Here is an 11203-nt window from a genome sequence, read left to right on the forward strand (position 1 = left end):
TTATAAAGCACCCCTCTCATCTCTTTCAATGGCCTTTGTTTTGAAATCTATTTTGTCTGATATAAGTATTGCAACCCTTGCTTTCTTCTCTTGCCCATTTGCTTGGAATATTTTTTTCCATCCCTTTACTTTCAATCTGTGTAGGTCTTTGGCTCTGAGGAGGGTCTCTTGTAGGCAGCATATGTGTGGGTCATGTTTTCTTATCCATTCAGCTACCCTGTGTCTCTTGATTGGGGCATTTAGTCCATTTACATTGAGAGTTATTACTGATAGAAAGCTATTCAGTTTTTCTCTTTGTACCTGTGTTTTTCTCTTTCTCACTCTTTTCTTTCATCTTCTTAAACCAGTCCCTTTAGCATATCTTGTAGTGCTGGTTTGGTGGAGACGTATTCTTGTAGCCTTCTTTTGTCTGGGAAACTCCTTATTTCCCCTTCTATTTCAGTTGAGAGCCTTGCTGGGTAGAGGAGCCTTGGTTGTAGGCCCTTGCTTTTCATCACTTGGAATATTTGTTGCCATTCCCTTCTGGCTTGTAGTGTTTCTGTTGAGAAGTCAGCTCCCAGCTGTATCGGGACATACAATTGTATGTTACTTTCTCCTTCTCCCTTGCTGCCTTGAGCATTCTCTCTTTGTCTTTGATAGTGCCATTTTAATGATGATGTATCTTGGAGTGGACCTCCTTGGGTCCTTCTTGAGTGGGGCCCTCTGTGCCTCCTGGATCCATGAGATTTTTTTCTCTCCTCAAATTGGGGAAGTTTTCCATCATGACTTTTTCAAAGAGGTTCCGTATCCCTTGCTCTTCTTCTCCTTCTGGTATCCCTATTATGCGGAAATTATTGCGTTTCCGGTTGTCCTGCATTTCCCTAAGTGCCTCTTCATTCTTTTGGAGTCTTTTTTCCATTTCTTGTTCTTTCTGGGAGCTTTCTCCCACCTTATCCTGCATCTCACTGATTCGATTCTCAGCTTCATCCAGCCTGCTTTGGATTCCTTCTACTGTGTTCTTCAATTCAGAAATAGTATTCTTCATATCCTCTTGTGTCTTCTTGATAGTTCCTATGTCCTTTTCTAGGTTGATATAGTTTGCCGTAAGTTCCTCATAGTTTCTCCGCAGTTTCTCATACTTATCTTTGAGCTGGCTGAGCTCATTGAGCTTCCTTAAAGCCATTGTTTTGAATTCAGTATCTGATAGTTCCCTTGCCTCTATTTCATTTAGCTCTCTCTGTGGGGATTCCTCCTTTCCCCTCATTTGGGGGGGAACTTCTTTTTCTTCCCATATATGTGAGAGTCTTTTTTTTTTTCCTTCTACTTCTGTTGATCCATCTAGATTTCCTGACTTTGTGGATTAAACTTCCATGGTGGTAGGCGGGCCTTTTTATTTATTTATTATTTTCGTTACTTTTCTTTCTGGGTCTGCCTCTGATGGTGTCAGTTGTTGACCCTTTCTGACCTTGGGCCATTTATTTGAGCCTTCGAGAATCTACTGTTTGTGTCTGTCTCCTGTGATTGTCAATCTGGTCACTCTGTCCTCATCTGTCAGGCTTAGGCACCACAGGGCAGAGCATGCCTCCTGATGGCGAGACTGTCGTGCCCTTATAGGGTGCTGTCACTCGGGGGAGTAGTGTGCCTGAGCCAGATGGAGATCCTGGACTGCAGAAGAGTCAGCACCGGGACTCCCCAAAGCCTCTGTCTCCAGTCTCTCCTTGAGGGTCTCTGGGCAGCTCTGTGACCCCTTTGGCCAGGGATCCACTATTTCTGTGGACCGCGCTGCACTCGCATGCTGGCTCACTTGCGCGTGTCCTCGTCTGCCCCCGCGCATGCCCTCGCTGGCCCGCCAGCGCGTCCTGGCACTGGTCAGTTTAGGGTCTTCTATTGTGTGCTTTCCCGCTTTTGGCTCTTTGAGGGCGTGGCCTGCCCACCCAAAATGGAGACTACAGTAAGGGAAGGAGTCAGCTCCCGGACTCTCTGGTTAATCCCGTCTCCAGTCTCTCCCCGAGGGCCTCGGGCAGCTCTGTGTCCCCTTTGGCCAGGGATCCTCTGTTCCTGCGGACCACCTTGTAGTCCCGCACTAGCGGCTGGCCGGCCGCTTCTGCCTCTCTGGGGGCGTGGCCTGGCTGTGCAAAATGGGGCCTAGGAATGGGGAGGGAGTCTGCTCCCGGCTTCTCGGAAAATCCTCCAGTTCTTTCCCCAGCCCCTCCGTCTCCAGTCTCTCCTCAAGGGTCTCTATGCAGCTGTGTGTCCCCTTTGGCCAGGGATCCTCTATTTCTTCCAGCCAATCTGCACTCAGGCCCCAGCCCACACAGGCACAAGCTGTGTGCAGAGCACGCAAAAGGCAGGTTAATTGATTCACTTTTGCCTGAGTGAGATGGTAGCCGCAGAGTGGGAGGTGAGTTATCACCGGGGCTCCGCTGGCCACCGTCTCAGTTCTCTCCACAAAGTTTTCCTCACCAATCTTTCCTCAGGCACCAGCCCACTCTGCTGCCACCTCTACCCAGAGATCAAGGAAGGCATCTGCCACTGCAAGTTTTTACATTGGCCCTTTAAATGTCTCTTTGCATCTCCAGCCTCCTGTCTCTGGCAGAGAGTGCCCCTGAGCTTTTCGGGGTTGCATCTTGTCTGTGTGTTTTCCTGGTTTCAGCTGCTGAAGTCTAGGGGTCCCGGTTTATGATTCAGACCCTGTTCTTCTGAGGGGGATCCAACTGGCCGTTTCAATGCCCCTCTGGTGCTGGTGCCCGTGGGTGCCCAGCCCACCCTCTCGAGCCTCCACCGCACTTCTCACCCGTTCAGATGTGTGGAAGTTGATTCCACTGTCTGTCCGCAGCTCCAAGGCTCTTCTCCCGCTATCGTTCCATTGTTTTCCAGGTGATCTCTCCACTGTTTAGTCACAATTCCAGTCTGGTCTTGGGAGGAGATCCGCGTGACTCCCATTCACTCCTCCACCATCTTTTTCCTCTATTAAACTTTCTGAAACAATGAAGGAGAATTTCACATTAGTGGAAAGCCGTAACCCTACTATGATGGTGACAGTTAGTCAACCTTTAGGGGAAAAGATCGGCGTCTCATGTTTTACATCAAAATGAATCTGAAATGGTTTAAATACGTAAGTGGTAAAATACAAACATAAAACTAGGAAAAATAGCATACACACCAACATCCACATGATCTTTCAGGGTGCAGAAGACCTTGCTGGGCCTGACAACGAGTGCGAAAATCACAAACAGAAAGATTACGAGATTTGTCCCTATAAAGATGTGTGCCCCGAGGTAAAACCGTGAACAAAGTTGAAAGTCAAAGATACCTTTGCAATGTACGTGATGGACAAAGGAGTAAAGACATTATTATACAAGTAGGTTTTACACCTTGATCAGAAGAGGAGAAACAAGGAAGAAGGTGGGATAATGCAGGAATATGGAAGTCACAGAAGAAGAAATGCAAAAAGCTAATAACCCTATGCAAAATCTATCGCCTTACTAGTGCTCGAAGATGTGTAAATTCAAAGAAATTCTCTCTGTGTTTCTGTTTCTCCCTCACCTGGCCTGTCAGATGAATAAATGCTTAAAAAGAAAGATGATACTGAGCCCTGGCCAGTGTGGCTCAGGTCTGCGGTGTTGATTCCCAGTCAGCGCACATGCTTTGGGTTGCAGGTACAGTTCCTGGTCAGGACGTGTTCGAGAGGCAACCGATCGATGTTTCTCTCTCACACTGATGTTTCTCTCCCCGCCCCCTCTCTCCCTCCTTTCCCCTCTCTCTAAGAATCAATAAGCATGTCCTTGGGTGAGGACAAAAAATAATATGAAAGATAATATTCAGTTTTGGAGGATAATTAAAAGAAACATCCTTAAATGCCTTTTCTGATTATAAAAGTGACATTCGCCCACTAAGAAATACTCGAGAAAATATTGAAAGCTCTGAGTAAAAAAATGAAATTTCTTTGCAATCCCCCTCCTGGAGCTGATCTTGCCATTGAGCATGATTTGTGCCCTGCTTGGCTGTTCCAGGTGGCGTCCTCAACAAGTTCTTACCTCTACATGGTCCAGAGCACGCTGGTCATTGAATATGGGGTTTCTGAGACAGACAGCAGCCCTCGGCAGCAGGAAACATGCCTTCTCTGCCAGGCCATTTCTGGCAATGGGCAGGACAACGGGTAGGCACCGTGTGCGTGTGTGTGGAGCTCCCCAGAAACTCCTGAGTGTTCCAGGGCTCATGTCTGTGCACGGCAGTGGAGTGAGGTCTGGGTTCAAAGCTGCCCCACTGAAGAGCCTCTACAGAGGGGTCAGGTGATGGCCATCCTCCAGCGACAGAGGCCACTGAGAGTGATGTCCACACATAGGGGCCCCATGCACCTCTCCCTCAGCACCACGCACTCCAGGACACCTGGCGAACTGCTGGAGGGGTGTGAGGGTCTGAGGGTTCAGGGGTAGCCTGGTGATCTAGAGACCCGAAAGCAATGATGGCAGCTGACGAACCTCCCCGCTTAATCGGGTCCCGATCGTGTGTGAGTGGATGGTGACAAGCATGGCCACAGAAGAATCATCTGTTGTGCTTCTTGGGAGTGAAAATCCAAAGAACTCAGTCTCCAGATGTAACTGACATCTGTGAGCCTGGCCAAGTGATACAGCCTCTGCATCCCCTCTAGATAAAGGCCGTGTTCTGTTCATCTGATCGGCCCCACAGCCCCACTGTGGGGAAGAAAGTGCCAGAAGGGTGTCTGGAGGGCGACAGAGCGTGGCAAATGCTGCCTCTAGTTGTCGTAGTCATCGTTATCATTGTGACTGTGGATTCCCCTTCTCAAGGTGCTTGTGAGGATATTTTTGGGAGGGTCACGGCGATGGAGTCTGATGGGCTTGCACCTGTTCCTACCAGGGGGAGTGAGCAGTTGATCAGTGAGGAACATCAGGCTCAACGATTGTGCACACCTCTGTGCAAAACCTGACTCTTTTCAGCTGCGAGAATTGGGCCAAGTCTCTTCCCTCCGAGCCTTAGCTTCCTCAATTCTAAGATATAGTGAATGATACTCGTAAGGACTGAATCGACCATTCGTCTACCCTTAACGTTGAACGGGTGTATGAGCTGTGAGAGTAAGGGTTCTCCAGAGAAACAGAACCAATAGGATATCTATACCTATACCTACACCTGTACTATACCCATATCTGCCTATATCATGCCCTGTCCGTCTATCTACCTACCTACCTACCTACCTACCTACCTATCTATCATATATTAATCTATCTATAAATCAAAAGAGAAAGACAGAGAGAGAGAGAGATTAATTTCAAAGAATTGCCTCATATGATTGTAGGCACTGGCAAGTCCGCAACCTGTCGAGCAGGCCAGCAACCTGGAAGCTCAGGGAAGAGCAGATGTTGCCGACTTCAGTCCCAATTCATCAGGGCAACAGCTTGGAAACTCAGTCAGCATCTCTATGTCTTAGGCAGAATTCCTTTTTGGAGGGAAACCTCAGCCTTTGCTCTCAAGACCTTCTACTGATTGGATGAGGCCCACCTGTATTATGGAGGCCCATCAGATTTACTCAAAATCTACTGACTCGAATGTTAATCACCTCTAAAATATACATTCACAGTGACATAGACTGGAGTTTGGCCAAATAACGGGGCACTGTAGCCTAGCCAAGGTGACATGTAAAATTTTAACCATCACAGATAGTTTTGTAACTTCTCCAAACCTCAGTTTCCTAAGCATCGGAAGATGTTGATAATACCTAAGTCATAACAACTTTTAGTAAAACTTTTTCAATGTTTTCTGTGTTCTGGGAAGTTCTGGTGCTTGAGATATAGCAGGGAGTGAAACAGACAGAGTCCCTGTCCTCATGGAGCTCACATTTGGAGGTGATGAGGAGAGGACTTTTTTAATTACTATATAAAGCTTCTGGTAGTGATTGAGCAGTGCTAGGAAGAAGAATAAAGCAGAAGCTGCTGTTGAGAGGGTTAAATGAGAGAAGGTGTACAAGGGGCATAGCCCCAGATTGAGCATACTGGGTAGGTGCTCAATCCGTGTTCCCTTCCTCCCTTGCTCCCTCCCTCCTCCCTTCCTCCTTCCCTTCTTTCCCTCATTCTTTCCTTCCTTCTGTCCTTCTCTTCCCTGTAACACAATAAACGGTTTCTTTGCCCCACCAGAAACTGGCGTCTCTATCTTTGAGCAAATCTTGGATGTCCCTGTGGAATGCGGGCAGACCCTGCCCAGGAAAAAGGCAGAAGAACTTCTCCTTCCTTAGGTGCCTAAGCAAAGTTATCTTTTCCCTGGGCACAGAAAGCGGGAATTTAGAAGCTGCGGAAAGTTTTGTGAAGAGCCTCATAACCTTTAAGAAAAACAACCCACCCTCCCCTAAAAAGACATTTTTAAAAACCCTCTTCACCATCCTGCAAGAAATCAATGGCATTATAACAAATTTGTGCACAAGTCCAAAACTATCAACATCATTCTCTACTTGAAAATAAAGGAGAAATCAAGAGGCTTTGCAAGAAAATGGTGTGTATTCGCTGCATGAGTGTGGGGCACATCTACAGTAGGTGACGAGAAAGGCCCCTGAGCCTCCAACGGGCCCTGTGCCGGTGAGGGCCCTGAGGGAGTGACACTCTGGGCTGTCGGTCACCGTGGAGGGCTGTGCACGCAGCTGAGGGTGGCCCTGTGGGGAGCAGTAATGGGGAGGGGGGCGCCTCAGCATCCAAGGAGAGTGTGCCGGGTGCGCACACTCGGGGCCGCCCTCTCTGGGACCGATCTTGCCGCCCCCTCCTTCCCACCTGTCACAGCTTCCATACAAAGCCCCGTTCTGGTGGAGCTCCTGTAACTCCTGCAAGTCATCCCACCGGCTCCCAGGCACTGGGTGTGCGACAAATGGCCAGAGTGATGTATATTCACTTAAATTGTTTCTGTGCCAAGAGGAGTGACTTAACAAACACGGGCTCATCTGCCTGTGGACCCGAAGAGCTAAGGAGAGTGGGAACCTGAGAAACACTCTGTAGCAAAATCCCCCGCAGAGTAGAAATCTGGCAAAGCCGCTCTTTCAGAGGATGGTCTATTTCAAGGTTAAATTAGTGACTCTACCCATCTGTAGACAACCATTACTTTATTAAAGTGTCACTTATGCAGAAGCTTTACAGCTGCCCATTCAAGCAAAGACAAGCACAGGAGTTGGGGCTTTGCATCGGGAAGGCTGGTCTCCCTGATGGGGGAATGAGTGTCTCAGGGCTGAGGCTCAGCCAGCAGTTCTGAGGGCTCTCAAATAACACAAAAAAACACTCCTGGAGAGTGGTGTGCTGATTTCCTAGGACTGCTGTAACCAAGCACCAGAGAAGGGAAGTGAGGACTCAAACAGCAGAAGTTTATTTTCTCTCAGTTCTGAGGCTGGATGCCCTAGAGCAGCGATTTTCAACTGACGTGCCGCAAGAATTTTTAAAAGGGGCACTGAACTCTTTACCTTTAGATCTTCAGATAAAACATGACAACGGTTGTCACACTGGACAACACAACAATAGCTGTCCAGTGTGAATGAATCACAGTTATACATATTTGTTTTCAGATCAGCAAATAACATATTTTTTTGGTGTGCAGCAGAATTTTATAGTTAGTTTATACGTGCGTGAGATGAAAAGGTTGACAAAGGGTCCTCTCCCCAGCGTTCTGATGTTCGGGAGCCACTGTCCTACACACCACTTGGCTGACCTTGTTACTGAGACGGTTCAGGAGAATTGACGCTGTAGGAAAAAATCCACAAGCGTGAAGAGAGCGGGAGGGCAACGTGAAGAGTAGGTCCCGAAATTCCATTTATTTTCGGAAGCTGAGGAATAGATCAGAGGCATGGTTGGAAGAGGAAGAGCAGTGTCTACAGGCCAGAAGGCAGGTCCAGGGCCCTCATGGGGGGACTCCACCTGGCGAATGCCCAAGACTGCAGTGAGGAGGGAGGTGGTGGTGAAGGCAGGCGCCCCACAGCTCTGCATCTCTGTGTGCGCGTGGGCGCTTGTGAGGCTTCGGGAGGGAGGTGGACCTGGAGGGCCCTTGTCTGTGAAGCTTGGGAAGTGGGAGGAGAGTTGGGTTAGTGCCAGTGCATCCTATATTGAATCGCTTAAAGCCAATTGTAAGAACTTGAACGTTATAGGTCAAGGGAGGGTGAGAGAAGCACATCACTGTGAGATGTGGATGTGAGACTGGGATGAGCAGCCAGCACCAGGTTAAGGGCTGCTGCCAGCCTGCTCCTCATGCTGCTATGGGCTCCCAATCACCCGTCTGGCTAAAACTCCCACTTGCAAAACAACAACAAAGAAACTGCAAAACTGTTATTCTCCGGAGCATTTGAGATCTTGCTCCCTGATGTTAAGTCATCAGTTTGGCTCAGATAAACTCATAAAAATTCTCAAAACACAGACAAACTAACCGCAAAACTTGGAGTTGTGTCCAGCAGGGCTGGGCGAGGCCAGCCACTCTGCTTTCCTGTCATGCCCCCAGGGCACACAGCTCCTAGCGGGGAGGAGCGTTTCCATCTTGCTGTCTGCCCCTCTGCCTTTGGTTTGGTGTGGTCCTGGGTGCACTTGCATTAGAGTGAGCTAGGTTGCAGTAGCAGAGAGCCCCGAAATTCAGACGTGCAGAAGCCAGAAGTGTATCGCCTCCTCAGACAGAAATCAGGGTGTGGACTGCAGGTGAGCAGTTCTCCGACCCGGGTGCTGCCATCACCCCACGTGACCTCCCAGGTCATCCCTGTCCATCAAGGGAACGGACCACTGTGCTCAGGAGAAAGTGGGAACAAGCTTGGGGTGAGACTGCCACGTTGCTACTGCAATGTAGGATTTGGACTCTAAAGAGAAAATAGTTAACACTCAGGGCAGTGTTGTAAAGACACTGGAATGGAGCAGAGAGCGGTAGAGTCAGCTGTGAGACAGAGGAGGTTCTGCTGGTCACTGGCAGTTAGCATGACACAGGCGACCTTGGCTCAGAGGAGAAGTCATTTGTCTGGGAAAACACGGTTGGGTCCTGTTTATATCATGTGCACAGTTACAGGTGGAGACAAGTAAAATACACAATATGTGGAAAACATGGGTAAAGCCAGGGTCAGCGAGACCTTTAAGCCCATACTAAAACCCAGACAACTCTGGAGAGACATGGCTGACTTCATAAAGCTTCAAAAATATATATACCTGCTTTATACACACACATAAAAATAACAAAAGATACCAAAGAAGTCAAAAGACCAATGTTAAATTGAGAAAATATTTGCAACGCACCTTCAAGATAAATTATTAATGCCATAATATGTAAATAACACTTGATAATAAGGCTAAGTGAAAGATATAAATAACTATAAAATAGAAATGAATTATTGTCAAGTTTATGCTACAATTAGCATATGAGAATTTACAAAAATGACAATCTTTATTGGTGATAGAAATGTGTAGAAGGGAATATTCTACACTCACTGCTGGTGCAGCTGTGAATGGCTGTTTCCCTTTGGAGAGTCATCTGACAGTGAGCATTAAAAGTAAATGCGTTCATTCCTGTAATACAGCTAGGCCACACTTGAGCTTCTAGGCGATAAAATTAAAAACACCAACCATAAGAATATTTATTGCCGCATCATTCAACAAATACCACGTGGCAAGATTCCTGAAAATGAAGTGATTGTCCATCAGTTGGGTAGTGCTAAATTAAATTGTGGGATATACGGCCCGCAAAATATGATGTGACCTTCACAAGGAATGCATGAGTTCTGCCTCACTGGGGAGGAGATATCTCCAAACTGTGAGTGAGAAAAGCAAGATACAGAAGAGTTTGTAAAATATTAATCCTTTTTGGCAAAATAAAAAATAGAAACACAGAAATGTTTTAATGTATGAGCATAAGATTATAGGCATGAGGAAAAAGAAATGGGCTTACTGGGTGGGGAAGAACGGGCCAGAATGAGTTTAAAGGAGGGACCCCCAAAATGGCCAGTACAAGGAGAGTCATCTGTGACAGAAACGGGAACTGTGATATGACCCTATTTTTGCCAAGTGAGGAATGTGGGTACATACGTGGAGATCTATATGTGAGGGCAGAAAACAACAAGTTCATGTGGCTGTTTCAGCTAGGTGGGATTTCAGGATTTTTCTCATGCTTTTAAAAATTGTTGGAAAATGCTTCATGAACGCATGTTAGCTTTGTAATTGGAAAACATTTTTCAGTCCTGGCCAGGCGGCTCACTTAGTAGGAGCGTCGTCCTGTACACCAAAGCATTTCAAGTTCGATCCCTGGTAGGGGCAGGTACTGAAGGCAACCGATGGATGTTTCTCCCTCTCTTTCTCTCCTTCTCTCTTCCTTTCTCCCTAAAATCAATACCCATATCCTTGAGTGTGGATCTTTTTTTAAAAAACTATTTAAAAAGGAACAGTTTTTAAAAGAAAAGATAAAGTGAAACTTTGCGAATACACAAATACTGCTTGTAATGGGTCTGGGAGACACCTCCAGGTGGTAGGTCCGTCTGTTCACCTGGCATTTCCTTGCCTGAGAAGCACCCCTAAAATCCAAGGCCAGCACTCTGAGGACTCTGCCTGCTCTGTCGCTCTGCCCGTCATCCTGGGGGCTCCCACCCACAACACATCTTCAGGAAACCCCAGCGCTGACCTGGGGGTGGGAGGAAGGCGTGGGTGAGCGTGGCTCCTGAGATATTGACTCTACTAGTGGCAAGCTCTTAAAATATTGCTTTCTTAGTAACACAAATATCCATATTGCGGGAAACAAATGTCTTGAACTTTTGAGTGTGGCTTCTCACTCAACTTCGATACTTTTTTAAAGTGTATTTTATGATTATGCTATTACCGTTGTCCCAGTTTTTCCCCCTTTGCCCCCCTCCACCCATACTCCCGTTCCTTCCAGCAACTCCCCCCTTAGTTCATGTCCGTGGGTCGTGTGTGTAAATTCTTTGGCTTCTCCATTTCCTATACTATTCTATATATGCCCCCCACCCCTGTCTATTTTGTACCTACCAATTATGATGCTTTTTAATCCCTTCACCTTTTCCTCATTCTCCCCCTTCCTGCTGCCAGCTGATAACCCTCCAAATGGTCTTCCGTATCTATGATTCTGTTCCTGTTCTCCTTGTTCACTTCGTTTGTTTTTTCTTTTTTTAGACTCAGTTGCTGATAGTTATGAATTTGTCATCTTCTTAATGTTCATAGTTTTGATCGTCTTCTTTTTCTTAAGTGAGTCCCTTTGACATTTCATG

The sequence above is a fragment of the Pteronotus mesoamericanus genome, unplaced genomic scaffold (genome assembly GCF_021234165.1).
Source record: "Pteronotus mesoamericanus isolate MK-2021 breed Mesoamerican mustached bat unplaced genomic scaffold, CSHL_Meso_final scaffold_125, whole genome shotgun sequence".
Taxonomy (NCBI): domain Eukaryota; kingdom Metazoa; phylum Chordata; class Mammalia; order Chiroptera; family Mormoopidae; genus Pteronotus; species Pteronotus mesoamericanus.